Source organism: Haemaphysalis longicornis, unplaced genomic scaffold (assembly GCF_048455015.1).
Source record: "Haemaphysalis longicornis isolate Haplotype H1 unplaced genomic scaffold, Haemaphysalis longicornis Haplotype H1 scaffold_5, whole genome shotgun sequence".
NCBI classification, from domain to species: domain Eukaryota; kingdom Metazoa; phylum Arthropoda; class Arachnida; order Ixodida; family Ixodidae; genus Haemaphysalis; species Haemaphysalis longicornis.
The window spans coordinates 126140881-126155147 of record NW_027526385.1 but is presented as its reverse complement, the minus strand read 5'-3'; positions in this window follow the sequence as shown (position 1 = coordinate 126155147).

The following is a 14267-nucleotide window of genomic DNA, read 5'->3' as shown; positions in this document are numbered from 1 at the left end:
TTCTGGAGAAGGGACTCCGGGTCGCCAGAGGCCTACTGCGGCTCGAAATCGATGCGCAGAAGTTCTGTTCACAAATTTTTGAAACGAGTCGCACCACCTGATTAAGGGCAAGGCCTTAGCCCACGTGGAAGGCATCGCCGAAATCTCAGCTGTTTACGTGGTGTCCAACACCGCTACATCGTCTCGGTCGTAAACGGCACCAAGCCTTGAACTTGATGTGAACTCAAAACTTTCGGATAAACAAACGAGTGAGTTGCTTTCACTGCTCGAAGAATTCGTCACTGTTTTGCTACACCGTCCGAAGTTGGCCGAACCACCGTTTCTAAGCACCGGATTTTGAATGATGACACCACGCATCCAACTCGCCAACCACACTACTGGGTTTCACTCAAAGAACGAGAGGCAATACAAACCCAGGTGAATGACATGCTGACGGACGATGTCATCCAACCGTTTAATAGTCCCTCGGCTGCACCAGTGGTGCTTGTAAAAAAGAAGGATGGGACACTGCGGTTTTTCGAAGATTGTCGGCGGTTAACTAAAATAACAAAGAAGGACCTGTAGCCGCTGCCACGCATAGATCACACTCTCGATCGGCTCAGCCATTCCCGCTTCTTCTCGTTATAAGGCCTGAAGAGTGGGTACTGGCAGATTGAGGTCGACGAGCGGGACTGAGAAAAGACGGCCCCTATTACCCAAGATGGACTCTATGAGTTCCAAGTTATGCCTTTCGGACTATGTACAGCACCAGTGACCTTCCAGCGTGTAATGGACACCGTTCTCGCTGGCTTTAAATGATACACGTGCCTCGTTTACCCCGATGACGTCGTCATATTTGGAAGTCGTTCGACGACCACTTACGACGACTAAAGAAGTACTGAAGCCACTCAAAACCGCCGGTCTTAAGCTCAATCCAAAAAATTGGTGGTTCTGGTACGATGCGCTGAAGTTCCTAAGCCACATTGTTAGCAGCTCAGGTGTAAGCGCTTACCCAGCAAAAACAGCCGCGGTTCGCGCCTTCCCAACACCGTCTGACAAGGTGATAGTGAGAAGGTCCCTGAGTCTGTGCGCTTACCATCGCTTCTTCGTCAAGAACTTCTCCCAGATAGCTGCCCCACTGACTTACCTTACAAAAGAATGGGTCCCGTTCGGGTGGAATGAAGGACTACTTCGCGCATTCGAGGAATTAAAATGCGCTTTGCAAACAACTCCCGACTTAGGCCATTTTGACCAGGAGGCTGAAACTAAAGTTCATACCAATGCAAGTAGCTTGGCACTTGGTGCTGAGCTTATCTAAATGCATATTGGCGCTGACCGAGTCATAGCTTACGCGAGCCGTACACGAACCAAAGCGGAGCAAAACTATTCAACTACCGAAAAGGAGTGGCGTGCAGTCATTTGCGCAGTTACAAAGTTTTGTCACTGGCTGTATGGTCGTCCATTCCATGTAGTCACAGATCATCCTTCACTGTGCTGGCTCGTAGACGTGAGGGACACATCCGGACGACTCGCTCGTTGGGAACTACGCTTTCAAGAATTTGATTTTTCCATCATTTACAAGTCGGGCAGCAAACAGTGATGCAGACTGCCTGTTTGGGTTTTCGTGGAAAGCACTCAGCCGGAAGTGGATGATGACAACGCCTGTCTGGAAAACTACACGTCTCTGATATGCAGCCCGGCAACGACAGGACGCTGAGCTTCAAAAACTTCTGGCATACCTTCAAGGCCAACAAGTTGACCTTTCCAAAGTTTTCTCCCGTAATGTTTCCTAGTCCTGTCTTCGACAGGGCGTCCTCTACAAAAAGAGCATGGAATCAAACAGCAGCACTAGCCCGGATACGAGAAAAATACTACTTTCCTCGTCTTCCGAAATCAGTCCGTCACTACACGAAAACATGTCGAGAATGCCAGAGGCAGAAGAAACCGCCAACAAAGCCGGCCCAATTTCTACGTCCTATCCAGCCCCTGCTAACTGCGTCATATATATATATATATATATATATATGACGCCAAGCACTCAACGTGACGAGTGCCTGAATCTGTACATCGCCGCTGTGCAAAAAGATGTCATGCGGGAATATGAAATTCACAAAGGTAAACGTCAAAATTTAACAAAGTCTGAAAAAGCGTGCTTGAAGGGTTTGGAAAATAGAACTGACATAACAATTAAGCCTGCCGATAAAGGAGGAGCGATTGTAATCATGAATACTGTGGATTACATTCGAGAAGGGCACCGGCAACTTGATGATTCAAACTTTTATGAGCGCCTTGCGGAGGACCCCACGATTGAGCACACCAAAATCGTAACTTCGGTATTAAAAGATCTCTTGGACGGGGGAAAAATAACCTCCAGTGAGCACAGTTTAATGCGACCAGTGCAACTCCGTCCGGGCCGATTTTACATGCTTCCTAAGATCCATAAAACTGGCAACCCAGGGCGCCCAATCATATCCGGCATTGGCACAATCACCGAACCCATATCGGGGTTTGTGGACAAACTAATAAGGCACATTCCCAGCGTCCTGGACTCGTACATAAAAGACACCACGGATTTCCTCAAAGTTATTTCGGATCTTCGTGTACCAAAGGACTCGTACCTAGTGACCCTTGACGTATCTTCCCTTTACACTAACATCCCCCATGACGAAGGGATAGCCGCACTAACCAGCATGTATGCGCTCCATAAACAGCCAGATACCCCAGACTGCCATGTAGTTGCGAGGTTAGCGGCCCTCGTCTTAGAACTAAATTCATTTGAATTCAACAATGAGTACTTTCGGCAAGTTAGTGGAACCGCCATGGGAACCAAGATGACACCAAGCTACGCCAATCTGTTTATGGGGAAGTTAGAGGCCACATTCCTGTCTGAATCCCACTTAAAACCCGTCCTGTACAAAAGGTACATTGACGATCTCTTTTTTATTTGGACCTACAACGAGGATGAGCTCCTCCACTTCATCGACTGTTACAATTCTGCACACCCGAACATCAATTTTACTCACACCTACTCTCAAGAGAGCATAAACTTCCTGGATGTGACCGTGACAATTGAAGACGGTGAACTCACGACAAAGCTGTATCGGAAGCCAACAGATCGCCAGCAATATCTACATTACCAAAGCGATCACCCACGTCACTGTAAGAATAGCATTCCTTATAGCCAGGCCCACCGTTTCAAACGAATCTGCTCAAAATCGGAAGATTTCACTACCAACGCCACAAAAATTTAAAAACCATGCTGGAGGGGCAGGGGTACCCAGCGCGTGTAACTGATGACGCCATAAAAAAGGCCGAAGCACTCAACCGCGTGGACCTAATTGCGAACCGTCCCCCACAACGCGACTTACAACGAACAGACCTATGCTTAACGTACAGCACCAACTTTCCTAACGTAAAAAACATCTTGAAGCGGCACTACAACATTCTGGAACAAAGTGAACGCCTCAAACGGGCGTTTCCGTCCGTTCCAGGCGTCGTCTACCGACGATCCCGGAACCTCAAAGACACACTCGTGAACGCAAGGACAAATTCATTGTCCGCGCATAATGAATGCCGGCCATGCCTGAAACCGCGGTGCCTTGTCTGCAAGGCAATGCAACAGACAAGCATTGCTCAAAGCTCCAATTCAGAGTACTCTTTAAAAATTCGCGGGAACATGACGTGCGACACTTCCAATGTGATTTATTTGATTGAATGCAATGTGTGTCGAATGCAATATATAGGGCAGACAGGGACCTCTTTCAGGCTCCGGTTCAATAATCACAAAGCGCACGCCAAAACGCGCCCGACCCTGCCTCTCTCCAGACACCTCAGCCTTCCAGATCATTCTTTCGATAAACTAAGCGTCACGCTCTTAGACACGGGGTTCAGGTCAAACCGGGAACGAGAACAACGTGAATCATACCTCATATACCGATTCAATACAAACAAAAAAGGTATAAATGAGGACCCAGGCACACTTGCAGCGATTAAAACATTGTCATCTACCTAACCGTATCAGTAGCGCTGTGGGTGTAGCCGGAACCGGACTCTCGAAATCACATGCACGTGAGCGTTTGTTCAGTGGATTTTTCCCACATTGCTGATGTCTTTCCGTTTTTGTTTTCATTTTTATTCCTTCTCTCCTTTTCCGCTTTTCGTGTTCACTCCTATCCTTTTTTTTTCTTAATTCTCGCTTTTATAATCTTGTGTTATAACTTTGGAAACTTTTTCTAAATCTCCGTCACAATATTACAATTAAGTAATGTTGCTTAGTGTCGGTGCTGTTTCAGCAATAACTTCTGTTTACCTTCTCCCCAAAACACGTGTTCGAAAATTGGTTGGGGGATTTAAACGTTTGGATATGGCGCATAACCCGGAAGATAAGCAATACAATTTTGGGGTCTGCGTTATTACTCGAGCGCACATATCTTTGCCGCTGTTATCACTATTCGCCCCCGCGGACTGGTTACATTTTTGACTGCTTGCAAATCTATTTTTCCCTCCCTTGCACCTACAGTCGTCTTCTAAGCCCGGCTACCGAACCATCGGGGTTTATTTTCTCCGTTCCCCCCCCCCCATCCCGTTGAGCAGCTTGCGTTCTGGTTTGGCTGTTTTCCCTCCCATCCCCCACTCAGCGGAGGGGAGACACCGACGACGCACGGGTTGTCGCTGAACTGCAAAGTGGCAGCTCTTAACAAAGACCTGAAAACTCGGCCTAGCGCCCCGTTCTCGGAAGGCGTCCGTCCGGCGATGGAACGGTGGAATGGTGGCGGACCGTTTCCTTCTGCACGAACACAAAACGTCCTTTAATTGTCTCAGCTCCGGGAACGGGCCCATAAACGGGCTGTAAAATGCCTTGTTTGCACTTTCCGAACTTATGGCGGGACACTCGCTTTCAATCAACGGAAACGCGATCCCTCGGAGCGTCTGGGCGTTAGCATAGTGACGGCTAGCGGCGGAAGATATATTGCCTTCTCTCCTTTGTTCTACAACCCCACTTTCGGACGCTGTTGAGCTTTTCGCGTTTCCGCCACCACTCGAATTCCTGTTCAGTGCTCTTTCATCTCCCTTTCTTCCTTTTTTTCTTTTTTTTCTCTCCAACTATCTTGGCGTCTCTCTCTTCGTTGTTCATTTTTTGTTTATTCTTCCAATAAGGAAGATTCCCGCTTCGTGTTTGTGTTGTTCACGTATGTTTGTGTGTGGTATCGTTGGCCATTCGTAAACCCGCTTTCCACTTTCGACATATATGCTCTCTTCCAAAACGACCGAAGCCATCATTCCTGTTGAAGACTTGTCTCGAAGTCGAAACGTCAAAATAAACCCTCCGTTGTTGCTGTTACCGAGGTTTCTTACTTTGTGTTCACCACGCCTTCTGCCCCATCGCCAGCATGCCAGTTGTTATATATATATATATATATATATATATATATATATATATATATATTGCGGCAATTTATGCGTTGGGGTTGTTTATTTGTGTTTCGCTAGTGCCGCCCGGCTGCCCCGGTCTTGTTATCAGTGTTGTGTACCAAGGGAGGCGTGTGTTCTGTTTTTTTTTCTGTGCATCATGTGTTATCTTTTCTGATAGGGAGGACATTCCAAACTTACGTGAACAGCCCAGAACAACCTTCGTTGATCTACATTGTTCTGGATAAAATTTGACTGTTCCAGAAACCGTCTCCAGGAGTAATAAATACCCGCGGAGCAAATCCCGTGGCATTCAAATCGGCGACACCAGTCTGCGCTTGTCAATGTTTTCACTGGTGTTTCGCCACTTGTGTATTCTTTGAGTGTTTAGGGCAGCACAAGTTCGTTCCAATAAACTTGTTTTTTCTTCAAGACAGCTGCGTCGTCTTTGGCTACGTTACATTTGGTAGAGGTGCTGGGTTCGAACCCTTTGTGCTACCAACAACCTCTGAAAGCCACCAAGCCAGTCCAACTAGAGCCAGCCGCCGAATACAAGGCTTCCCGCCCGAGTTTGGTGTCCTGCCAGACGGACCCAAAAGAACGGCCGCTGCAACAACAACCATGGTGCCAGAAGCAACATCACCAATTGTATCGCAGCATCCACGGGAACCGCCATCATTCTGAGGAGCCCCCACAGAAGATCCAGAAGGATGGTTCGAGAAACTGGAGCGCGTGCGGATCTTCAACAGGTGGGATGACGCAGAAACGTTGCGGCATGTTTTCGTGTGCTTGGAACATTGAGCTCGTACATGGGTCGAGAACCACGAGAGCTCCTTGACCAACTGGACTCACTTCAAAAGCGAGTTCCTTAAGACGTTTACTACCGTGCTCATAAAATAACGCGCAGCGCTTTTGCTTCAAACTCGAACGCAGCACCCCAAAGAAATCGTTATGATCTTCGTCGAGGAGATCAAGCGACGTTTTCGCCGAGCGGACACAGAAATGATGGAGGAAAAGAAACTTTGGTTTCTGATGCGAGGGGTTAACAAGAGCTCTTCGCCTGCCTTGGTCGCAACCCCCCCCCCCCCCCAAGACGATGTCCGAATGTGCGTCTGAGGCTGCGGAGATAAAGGAGATGCTCGAAATCTGATCGAGGCAGTGCTACCACCCAATCAATGCGCGTGGTTCAGAGACGATTGGTGCCGGCGGTATGAACTCCCACAAACCACGCGGCACCATCCGTACAGTGGTGAGGGAAGAGCTGCGGAAACTTTTCCTGATGACGATGCCACAACCTCAATTCGCTTCCCTCACTGGCATGATCCGAGAAGTGCAGCAGGCTTTGGGAACTCCTATGCCATTCGAAGCACCCCGCGAGCCCGAGCCTATGACCTACTCCGCGGCTGGTCATCGACCCCGCACTGTTACAACACGTCGTCAAGAGGCTCCACCGTACCGCCGCCCAATGTCGCCAGCCCGATCCCCTCTAACCCGAAACCAGGGTCGAAGGAAGACCGAGGTGTGACGAAGGCCCGAAAATCGCCCGCTGTGCTACCACTGTGGAGAAGCCGACCACATCTACTGCCACTGCCCTACATGAGGCTCGGTTTGGGAGGGTTCTCCGCCAAAGCACCCCACCCCCGACAAGGCCAACAGCCATCTGATATCGAGAAATACCTGTCCAACACCAGCCGTGGTCCAGCCCGTTTCAGCCATTCGCCGTCGCCCTTGTGGAAATAAGAGGACCAAGGGCCGAGATGTCCCGGTGACGCAATGACGGTGTTCTATTTACAAGATGGCAGAACTGATGAAGACGAAGCAGCTCGAGCCTGAGCTTCTCCCGCGAGATGACAGGCACAGATAAGACCATCATCATCGGTGCAGCGAGGATTGTCCATAAAGTTTCTACAGCCCTAGCCATAACAATCGCCCAACCGCCGTAGCAATGCTAACTTCGCCCGTGGAAGGTCTCCCAGCCCACGCGGGGTAAACTAAAAGCAGCAACTTCTAGAGGTAAAGTTGCTCTATGGCGAAAAACCGGAAACACTTTAACGACACAAGGACGCGCCGAAAACAGTGCTTCACGACATGCCCTCATACAGACGACCCGACCAAACTCTGACAAGACTCCCGAACACGACAACCTGTACACGGCGCGATGCGTACCTGACATGACCGAGACAGCCGCTGAGAATACTACGACGACGCACAGTGGCCGACAGTCAACACACACAAGCCAAGATGCGACGCCCCGAAGCACCTGGAACTCTAGAAAGGCGGCATTTGACCTCAAGGTGTCCATCGACGGCTTTGATGTAGTTGCCCTCGTAAACACTGAGAGCCGACTACTCAGTAATGAGCAGACCATTTGCGTCTAACCTGAAGAAAGTTATGACTAAATGGTATGGTCCGCACATACGCACAGCAGGAGGCCACCTCCTGCCGTCAAGTGGAAGGTCCACATCCCGCGTCACCTTAGACGGCACGACGTACCCTGCCGCGTTCCTTTTCTTGCCTAACTGCTCCCGTGACGTAATTCTCAGAATGGATGTTTTGATGGACAACGGCGCAAAAATTGATCTGCAGGCCAAGTTTATAATATTTTCCTCCGATCACTCCATGACGCCGCAACCGAACACCGTGCAGCTGCAAGGATTCTCGAGAAGTATGTCAGCCTGCCACCCCGCGCAAGCTTGACGATTACGCTCTACTGTGAAGATGCTGCTCCTGATGTCAACGCGTTCGTAGAGAGCGATCAAAGGTTGTGCCTCGACCGTAGTGTCTCCTTCGCAAGAGGCATTGCGTGCTTCAAGCAATGCCAATCCCGATTTTTGTTCACTAATTTCACGGAAAAGTAGCAGCTTTTAAACAAGGGCGTTGCACTTGTGTTCCTCGAAGAAACGCGGGACGCAAGTGATGTGATCGCGATCGCCGACTTTCAACGAGCATTCCAAGATACTTTCGAGCTCCCGCATCCTTTCGACGTGAATCCGGCGCTACCGCATGAAAAACCGAACCAATATTGGCTTTGCTGCGTCGCTACAGCGACTGTGTTTCCTCGAACTGAAAATTCCGAATATTAACTGAAGAGGGAACCCGACCTCCCGACAGTAACCAAACCGCTTCTCTTCACATGAGCGCGAAGCCATCCGGACTCTACATAGTAGATGACATGTTTAGCGACGACATAATACAGCCATTGAAAAGTACGTGGGCTGCGCCGGTCGTACTAACGAAAAAACAAATGGCATTTTAAGGTTCTGCGTTGACTACCAGAGAGAGAACAAAATCGCAAAAAAGGACGTGTACCCCCTGCCATAAATCGACGACGCCCTCGACCACCTCTGTCACGCAAAATACTTCTCATCAAAGGATCTGATCACAGGCTACTGGCAAACTGAAGTGGATGCGAGACACCGAGAGACGACTGCATTTGTAAACCCAGAAGGTCTATACGAGTTCAAGGTGATGCCGTTTGGAGTGTGCATGGCACCAGCAACGTTTCAAAGACTCGTGGACACTGTGCTAGCTGGCCTGAAGTGGCACTCCTGCCTACTATACCTTTACGACGTTGTGGTAATTGCCCGGACTTTCGATGAACACCTTGCAAGTTTGGAGTCTGTATTGGAGGTTATTTGCCCGTAGGGATTAACGCTGAAGCCCGAAAAGTGCCGTGTCGATTACAAGAAACTCAAATTTTTGGGACACGTTGTCAACGCCGCGGGAGTCCTGCCAGACCCGGTGAAAACATCACCAATAGCGAATTTCCCAAGACCCAAAAACAAAAAGCGCGTGCGAAGATTTATCGAACTATGCGCATACTACCAGTGCTTCGTCGCAAGATTCGCAAGCATTGCAGAGCCACTCACGCGCCTGACAAAAGATATCAGCCCTTTCGCCTGGGAAAACGCCCATGACAATCCATTCTGAGAGCCGCAACAACGCCTGCGAAATCTGCCGTGCTAGTTTATTTCGACTAAAACGCCGAAACGGAAATGCACACGGACTCCAGCGATATACGTTTGGGTGCCGTTCTAGTTCAAAAGCAAAGCGGTTGCAAAAATGCAATCGCCAATGCGAGCCATGGTCTGTCAAAGGAGGAGAAAAACTACTCTGCCTCTGCAAAAGAGTGCCTGCAAATCATATGGGCCAGTTGAAAATTTCGCCCATACTTTTACGCTAGACAGTTCAAGGTTGTGAAACGCCACCATGCGCTGTGTTGGCTCGCCAATTTAAAGGACCCATCTGGCCGTCTTGGGCGGTGGAGCTTGAGCCTGCAAGAGTTCGACGTTACAATAGTCTACAAATCCGGCAGGAATCACTCCGACACCGACTGGCTGTACCAGGCCCTCGTCGACCCACCGTAACTCGAATTCGATGAAGGCAGCGCGTTCTTCAGAGTCGTGAGAGAGAGCGACCAAGGTGCCCAGCAGTGTGCCACCCCGACTCGCGCAATATGATCGACATCCAAGAAGGACGCAACGTCGCCGTGCCTAGGTCGTTTAAGCGGAACTTTTCAGCATTCAACCTTAAAAACTCCGTCCTCGTGAAGAATTTTAGCCCAGGAACGAGAAATAATTATCTACTTGTCGTCCCCGCAGGACTTCGTGACGAAATTTCGGAAGCATACGACGACCAATCTACTTTTGGACATCTCGGAACAGCTGGCACTATTGCAAAAATCAAGGTGAAGTACGTCTGGTTCGCCTTCCATCCGACGTCACCCAGTACGTTAGGAGTTTCTGTGAGTGCCAAAGATAAAACACGCTGCCGACAAGACCCGCCGCACTACTGCAACCGATCGCGGTCCCATCGAGGCCATTTCAACCGATTGGAATGGACCTTCTAGGCCCATTCCCTAGGTCACGATCACAGAACAAGTGGAGAACAAGAAGTCCCAAAGTGTATCATAAACCAATATGTGCTGCGAAATGGATCCCCTGAACTCCTAATCACGGACCGCTGAACTGCCTTTACGGGGAAGCCTATGCAAGTCATCTTAAGCTACAGCAACACGGATCACCGAAGAACGATGGCGTACCACTCCCAAACGAACGGACTAACGAACGTGTGAACAAGACGACCATGGTATGGTGTCTATGTACGTCGGCGTTTAACATAAGACTTGGGACGAAGTCCTTCCGTTTGTCACGTTTGCGTACAACACGGCTATCAAGGAAACTACGCAGATGACACCGCTCAACCTCGTCTACGAAAAACGGCCGACTACGATGCTTGACGCCATGCTTCCCCACGTGGAAGACGACGACCTCTACCCCGAGGTCCAAGGATAACTTCAGCGTGCGGAGTAGGCCCGCCAGATGGCTTGAGTTCGCACAATGGAACAGCCACTGGTGAATGCCTTACGCTACAACCTCCGACGCCGAGACGCCGAGAACCACCCAGGGGATCGTGTGTGGGCTTCAACTCCCATCCGACGACGTGGACTCAGTGAGAAACTTCTACCACGGTATTTCGGGCCCTACCGGTTTCTAAAACGTGTTGGCCACCTTACCTACGAGGTGATCCCCGATGGTGACTCCGGAACATCATGACGATGCACGCGGCCCGACGTCGTCCGCGTGGGCCGCTTAAAACCTTTTTACGCACAATAACGGACTTCTAGGTTTATGTGTTCGGACTGTCGCTTATGTTAGCATGAGGTCGATGCACTCCTGAAGGGCGGGGGGGGGGGGGGCGGTAATGCCACAAACTATGCGTTGGGTTTGTTTACTTGTGTTTTGCTTTTGCCCCCCCCCGGCTGCGCCGGTCTCTCTAATCGGTGTTGTGTTTGCCAAGGAAAGCGCGCGTTCTGTTCTTTCTTTCTGTGCCGCATGTGTTATCTCTTCTGATAGGGAGGGCGTTCCGAACTAACGTGAACAGCCCAGAACAATCTTCGTTGATCTAGAGTGTTCTGGATAAATTTGACTAATCCAGAAAGCCTCGCGCCGAGTGATAAATTTCCGCTGATCAGATTCCGCGGCATTCAAATTCCTGACACCAGTCTACGCACGTTATCTTGTTGACTGCTCTTTTGACGCTTGTGTGTTCTTTGGGTTCTTACGGGAGCACAAGTTCGCTCCAATAAACTTGTTTTTAGAGGCGACGCATCTCTGGCTCTCGAGTATGTCCCTCCGTTGTGGCGGCGTCGGCACGCTCACTGCACAGGTGCAACCCTCCTCCGTTCTTCTCTCCGACAGCTGTGCATAGCGTTCTCGCTTTCTCTCATTATCATAACAACAGCTGGTATGCACGCGCTTCGCCTACGTTCCCCTCTGCTCGGGCGCGCAAGCGTGGCATGCGCGCGACTCTCCCCCCGGCTCTTCTCCTTTCAAAATCGGGAATATAAACGGGGGAGCACACGTCTCCAGATCAGTCAATCGCTTGCTCTCGCCCTTGACTGGACTTAACCTCCGTGCTTGACTTCAAGAAGATCTTCCGATGAAGACGTGATGGAAGCGACAGTCCCTTCAGGAAGTGGACGGATGTAATCCAATACCAGCGTCAATCCAAACGCTCAAGGCAACGTTACTTCTCCAACTGAAGCAGAGTCTCTCATGTCGCGCATGCATGTGCATGAAAAGTAAAATTATGCCCTTCTTCCCGCGTATGAGAACACCCGCATGTGAAGGAAATGCATCATACGCGTTCACGCGATATAGAGAATCAACCCAACGGTAACGCCAATTGAACCCTCCCCACCTGATGCATCGCATCACATCAGAGTTCCCTCGCGGGAAGATGGGCGTAAGTTTTTTCTTCAAGACAGCTACGTCGTCTTTGGCTACGTGACAATATGTATATGTACATATTGTTGAGGTGCAGAAGGTTTTATTCGCTGGAAGAGACGGGAACGAGTACTTTGAAGGAGGCGGCCACTGGACCCTCAGGCAGTACGAGTGAGCACCGGTTTTTGTCTCCTTGTCTGCTATCCAGCCCCACTCGACACATACCCATTCAAGGCGATTGATTCGCATAAGAGTGTCATTACTTCACGACGTCACATTTACCTTTGTCGCAGACGATGCGTAACATTTCCTCTGGTCGAGGAAGAAGCCCCACGGGCGAAACACTGTCTAAGGCGTGGCCGAGTGGAGTTTTGGTACACATGCATCCAGATATGGTGAGACGAGAGGTAACGTTAGCGACGCCATCCGATCGATTGACTACAACGTATGGGCCCGTGTATTGGGATTGAAAATTGGTGCACAGGCCTCGTTTGCGTATGGGTGTCCGCAGCAAAACGAAGTCGGTTTTGCTTTATGAGACTGCATGGTGTCGACTGTCGTAGAGCAATTTTGAGCGGCGCTGGGAAGCCAGGTTTCGTAGGCGAGTAACACGACGCGCCTCTTCGGCAAGACACAGCGTACGAGCAACAGAAGGGTCGTGATCTAAAGAGAGGTGCAAGGTCATGTCCACAAAGCTAGGAGGTGTACGTGCATGAAGCAAAAAGAAGGGGCTATAGCCTGTGGGTACTTGCTGTTCCGTGTTGTACTCGTATGTGGTTAAGGGTAAAATCTCTCCAAGTTCATGTTGCGAGAGTCAACGTACATTGAGAACATGTTTGTTAGATCCCTGTTCGTACGCTCGGTTAAAGGAGCGAAAGGAACAGTGGCAAGGACCTGTCCCTGAGTTCTGGGCAGCATCGAGAAAAGGCTGAAGGTTCGGGTCCTGTTGCTGGTCCATTCGGAATGTCGTTTTGTCTGGAAAGAACGTGTCCACAGCTCCTTAGCAGTCGTCAAAATTGTCTGCTTCGAACTCAGGCTGCGCATCAGGAAGTCGGGAAAAGGAATCAGCATCTGCTTGCGTGCGGTAGCTTTTGTAATTTACGGGAAAATCGTACTCTTGAAATCTTCCGCCTATCTTGCGAGCCGACTATTAGGTTCACGGACGCCAAACAGCCAGCACAGCGCGTGATGATGGGTAACAATTCGAAAATGGCAGCCGTATATGTAGGAACAAAATTTGGTTAGTAGATAGACCACAGCTAAGCATTCTCTCTCGGTTACTGTGTAATTCCGAAAAGCCTTATTTAGGCCGCGGCGGGCGTAAGCGATCACATGCTCTGTGTTGTCGGGCCTCTGTAATACCCAAAGTGTAATGCCACTAGCGTCGGCATGTATATCGGTAGGACCGCAAGGATCGTGGGGTCGAAAGATCAGTCCCGATGTCAAAAGAAATTTGAACTGACAAAACTCAGCTTCACATTGCAGTGCCCACGTAAAGGAGGCGTTGTTGTGCAATAGGCCAGTAGGAGGAGACGCCAGGTTGGCGAAGTGAGCAACAAAGGGACGGAAGTAAGAGCGAAGTTTCAAGAAGCTACGGAGTTCTCGAACTGATTGGTGTCGCTTGAAGCTCTTCACAGCTGCAATCCTTCGAGGGTCCACTTTGACGCCATCGTTGTGGACGAGGTTTTCCGAGAAGAACCGTTTGACGTTCACCAAAACGGGATTTCTTTGAATTAAACACTAGGCCGGCGCTTTGTAGGCATTGGAGTCCAGTCGCTGGCGGGTGTTATTCTCCTTGAATATTCGTCCGTTTATAACATTTTCGTCCTGATAACAAAGACCAATTTCCCACTTTATGCTTCGCATAATCGTGACCATGAATTGTTCGAATAATACTGGGGAGTTGCAGAGGCTGAAAAGCATGACATTGAATTCAAAAAGACCGTCCAGAGTAACAAGTGCTGTTTTTTCTTGGTGCTTTCGGTCCGTAGGTACCTGCCGATACCAGATTTTAGGTCTATGGACGAGAAATAAAATGCCGAATAAAGACACTCAATCACGTCATCGATTCTGGGTAGCGGTAGACTTCCTTTTTTGTGATGAGTCCGGACACCTGTAGCCGACACAATATCTCCAGGAGCGGTCCTTCTT